This window comes from Schistocerca piceifrons, unplaced genomic scaffold (genome assembly GCF_021461385.2).
Source record: "Schistocerca piceifrons isolate TAMUIC-IGC-003096 unplaced genomic scaffold, iqSchPice1.1 HiC_scaffold_496, whole genome shotgun sequence".
Classification (NCBI taxonomy): Eukaryota; Metazoa; Arthropoda; class Insecta; order Orthoptera; family Acrididae; genus Schistocerca; species Schistocerca piceifrons.
Window position 1 is genome coordinate 50,001 of NW_025728729.1, and position 5,000 is coordinate 55,000.

General features: G+C 52.8%; 1 non-coding gene across 1 annotated transcript in view; it reads right to left on the bottom strand.

Moving 5' to 3' along the window:
• The window catches only part of LOC124752953, a 1,909-nt gene extending 165 nt beyond the window's left edge, over nt 1-1,744 (bottom strand). The window contains exon 1 of the ribosomal RNA XR_007012296.1: nt 1-1,744. This exon is cut by the window's left edge and continues 165 nt beyond it. This is a non-coding gene — a ribosomal RNA (small subunit ribosomal RNA).
• Nucleotides 1,745-5,000: the final 3,256 nt, after the last annotated feature.

The following is a 5,000-nucleotide window of genomic DNA, read 5'->3' on the forward strand; positions in this document are numbered from 1 at the left end:
CGGTGTGTACAAAGGGCAGGGACGTAATCAACGCGAGCTTATGACTCGCGCTTACTGGGAATTCCTCGTTCATGGGGAACAATTGCAAGCCCCAATCCCTAGCACGAAGGAGGTTCAGCGGGTTACCCCGACCTTTCGGCCTAGGAAGACACGCTGATTCCTTCAGTGTAGCGCGCGTGCGGCCCAGAACATCTAAGGGCATCACAGACCTGTTATTGCTCAATCTCGTGCGGCTAGAAGCCGCCTGTCCCTCTAAGAAGAAAAGTAATCGCTGACAGCACGAAGGATGTCACGCGACTAGTTAGCAGGCTAGAGTCTCGTTCGTTATCGGAATTAACCAGACAAATCGCTCCACCAACTAAGAACGGCCATGCACCACCACCCACCGAATCAAGAAAGAGCTATCAATCTGTCAATCCTTCCGGTGTCCGGGCCTGGTGAGGTTTCCCGTGTTGAGTCAAATTAAGCCGCAGGCTCCACTCCTGGTGGTGCCCTTCCGTCAATTCCTTTAAGTTTCAGCTTTGCAACCATACTTCCCCCGGAACCCAAAAGCTTTGGTTTCCCGGAGGCTGCCCGCCGAGTCATCGGAGGAACTGCGGCGGATCGCTGGCTGGCATCGTTTATGGTTAGAACTAGGGCGGTATCTGATCGCCTTCGAACCTCTAACTTTCGTTCTTGATTAATGAAAACATACTTGGCAAATGCTTTCGCTTCTGTTCGTCTTGCGACGATCCAAGAATTTCACCTCTAACGTCGCAATACGAATGCCCCCGCCTGTCCCTATTAATCATTACCTCGGGTTCCGAAAACCAACAAAATAGAACCGAGGTCCTATTCCATTATTCCATGCACACAGTATTCAGGCGGGCTTGCCTGCTTTAAGCACTCTAATTTGTTCAAAGTAAACGTGCCGGCCCACCGAGACACTCAATAAAGAGCACCCTGGTAGGATTTCAACGGGGTCCGCCTCGGGACGCACGAGCACGCACGGGGCGGTCGCACGCCTTCGGCTCGCCCCACCGGCAGGACGTCCCACGATACATGCCAGTTAAACACCGACGGGCGGTGAACCAACAGCGTGGGACACAAATCCAACTACGAGCTTTTTAACCGCAACAACTTTAATATACGCTATTGGAGCTGGAATTACCGCGGCTGCTGGCACCAGACTTGCCCTCCAATAGATACTCGTTAAAGGATTTAAAGTGTACTCATTCCGATTACGGGGCCTCGGATGAGTCCCGTATCGTTATTTTTCGTCACTACCTCCCCGTGCCGGGAGTGGGTAATTTGCGCGCCTGCTGCCTTCCTTGGATGTGGTAGCCGTTTCTCAGGCTCCCTCTCCGGAATCGAACCCTGATTCCCCGTTACCCGTTACAACCATGGTAGGCGCAGAACCTACCATCGACAGTTGATAAGGCAGACATTTGAAAGATGCGTCGCCGGTACGAGGACCGTGCGATCAGCCCAAAGTTATTCAGAGTCACCAAGGCAAACGGACCGGACGAGCCGACCGATTGGTTTTGATCTAATAAAAGCGTCCCTTCCATCTCTGGTCGGGACTCTGTTTGCATGTATTAGCTCTAGAATTACCACAGTTATCCAAGTAACGTGGGTACGATCTAAGGAACCATAACTGATTTAATGAGCCATTCGCGGTTTCACCTTAATGCGGCTTGTACTGAGACATGCATGGCTTAATCTTTGAGACAAGCATATGACTACTGGCAGGATCAACCAGGGAGCTGCGTCAACTAGAGCTGAGCAGCCGGCCGCCCGGGAGTGTGTCCCGGGGGCCCGCGCGAACACGCAAGCGTCCGCTCAATCATTCTGCAAACAGGAGGAGGCTGAGCTCCCCTGCACAATACACCTCGAAACCCTCTCAGGTCCCGGCGGCGCGCAGCGCCGTCCCAAGTACTTGGTCGGGTTCGAGAGAGGCGCAATCGCCCGGAGTTAGGCGAGTAGACGCTTTCGGTGCGACCACCCGTGCTCCCAACTGAGCTTGCCGCTGCCGACAGAGGCCCGGGAGCGTGCTGTCGTGGCATTGCCGGCGGGAGACAACACGCGCCACCTACGGTGACCGGCAGCTCCAACGCCAGCGCCACAGAAGGACAAAAGCCCCACTTGGGTGCCGAAGCGAACTCTCCCAGCACAGCGCACGCGCCAACACATCCGCACAGCTGCGATACAAACCACCAGCGAGAACCGCTGGGGCGACCGAGCAGCAGACGGCGTCGCGGCGCCGAGCGCCGGGCGGCAGCGCATCCTCAACGCACACAGTCCTCAATCGGACCAGCACACTGAAGATGTCCACCGCGCTTCGCACCGGGCCCGCGAGGACCTACTTTGGCCGCACGGCGCCGCGCGCAGGGTGCGCCGGCGCGCAGCTGCGACGCCTGCCGCGTCCGTCGGCCGGCGCGCCTGCCACTGGCCGCCCCCACCAGCCGGCTGTAGCGCGTGCGCCCACGCACCGCGCGGCCAGCACGCCGGGAGGCGCCCCCTCACCGGCCGGGGACGGTCCCACCCAGCCACCGCCGCGTATCGCTTCACACCCAGATGCCGTTCAGTTTCGTCGGCATGGTGGGTATCGCTGGAACAACCGGTTAGTACCTCAACCTATCGTCGCCATCACCGATTCACCCCTAGCGAGAACAACCGCACCACAACAGGTTACCATTTGTTCATTTGCGTAACTTCACCAGAAAACGCAGGCGTCCATCGCCATTTGCAACTTCCACGATTATTGCATGCCTGTGTCAGGTGTCACGCCACACTACGTCTGCCCACATACACGCAACAAAATGTGCACGCCTAGACAATACGTGGAAGGTGGCCCCCGTACGTATGCGATGTCCATTGCTCGAACGACTGTCAACCGGCCTCTGTAGCATGTCGCAGATATGGAACGCGGTGCACCATGCCATCACGGTGTGTGAGGAGAGACGACTAGGTCCGAATACATCAACAGACAGCTCATGCTGATCGCCATCCACGGCGTCCGTTCCTCCCACACGTCTCTATGGCGTACCACACTGCAATCCAGCTCTCATAGGGAGACGACACGTAGCTGCGTGCACAATATTTGCACTGTATGGTCCGCCGTTTTTGGGCGCAGTCGTTGTACGGTCACACATGTGCCACGATGTATCATTCAGTACATAAGGACGAATGTGCAGTACAGATTGTGGTTTACGCGTACGACATTAGCGGACAGTTGACACAGGCCGCACCACAACGTAGCCTGAGTACGTCGCATGCGGAGGGCATTGAACATGCAAAGTTCTCACCAACCAGCTTGCGAAGGCAGGGGGCAAGGTGGGGACGTGGGGAGGGGCGGCATGTACGTCCTGCTGCCATCCACATTACAGTGTACAGCAGGAGCATGTGGAAAGTGAGCAAGACTTGCAAGGTGTTTAACATGAAGCGATACACAGGGGAGCGGGGAGTGCGAGTAGCGAACTATATTGCGAGGGTTGCGGGTGGGCAACACTACACTAATTGAACGAGTCGTATAACAATTACAGAGCAGGTTTAGGCGACAACGTGGGTTACGTTAGGCGACAACGTGGGTTAGGTTAAGGCACGACGTGGGTTAGGTTAAGGCACGACATGGGTTAGGTTAAGGCACAACATGGGTTAGGTTAAGGCACAACATGGGTTAGGTTAAGGCACAACATGGGTTAGGTTAAGGCACAACATGGGTTAGGTTAAGGCACAACATGGGTTAGGTTAAGGCACAACATGGGTTAGGTTAAGGCACAACATGGGTTAGGTTAAGGCACAACATGGGTTAGGTTAAGGCACAACATGGGTTAGGTTAAGGCACAACATGGGTTAGGTTAAGGCACAACATGGGTTAGGTTAAGGCACAACATGGGTTAGGTTAAGGCACAACATGGGTTAGGTTAAGGCACAACATGGGTTAGGTTAAGGCACAACATGGGTTAGGTTAAGGCACAACATAGGTTAGGTTAAGGCACAACATAGGTTAGGTTAAGGCACAACATAGGTTAGGTTAAGGCACAACATGGGTTAGGTTAAGGCACAACATGGGTTAGGTTAAGGCACAACATGGGTTAGGTTAAGGCACAACATGGGTTAGGTTAAGGCACAACATGGGTTAGGTTAAGGCACAACATGGGTTAGGTTAAGGCACAACATGGGTTAGGTTAAGGCACAACATGGGTTAGGTTAAGGCACAACATGGGTTAGGTTAAGGCACAACATGGGTTAGGTTAAGGCACAACATGGGTTAGGTTAAGGCACAACATGGGTTAGGTTAAGGCACAACATGGGTTAGGTTAAGGCACAACATGGGTTAGGTTAAGGCACAACATGGGTTAGGTTAAGGCACAACATGGGTTAGGTTAAGGCACAACATGGGTTAGGTTAAGGCACAACATGGGTTAGGTTAAGGCACAACATGGGTTAGGTTAAGGCACAACATGGGTTAGGTTAAGGCACAACATGGGTTAGGTTAAGGCACAACATGGGTTAGGTTAAGGCACAACATGGGTTAGGTTAAGGCACAACATGGGTTAGGTTAAGGCACAACATGGGTTAGGTTAAGGCACAACATGGGTTAGGTTAAGGCACAACATGGGTTAGGTTAAGGCACAACATTGGTTAGGTTAAGGCACAACATAGGTTAGGTTAAGGCACAACATAGGTTAGGTTAAGGCACAACATAGGTTAGGTTAAGGCACAACATAGGTTAGGTTAAGGCACAACATAGGTTAGGTTAAGGCACAACATAGGTTAGGTTAAGGCACAACATAGGTTAGGTTAAGGCACAACATAGGTTAGGTTAAGGCACAACATAGGTTAGGTTAAGGCACAACATAGGTTAGGTTAAGGTACAACATAGGTTAGGTTAAGGTACAACATAGGTTAGGTTAAGGTACAACATAGGTTAGGTTAAGGTACAACATAGGTTAGGTTAAGGTACAACATAGGTTAGGTTAAGGTACAACATAGGTTAGGTTAGGTTAGGTTACACG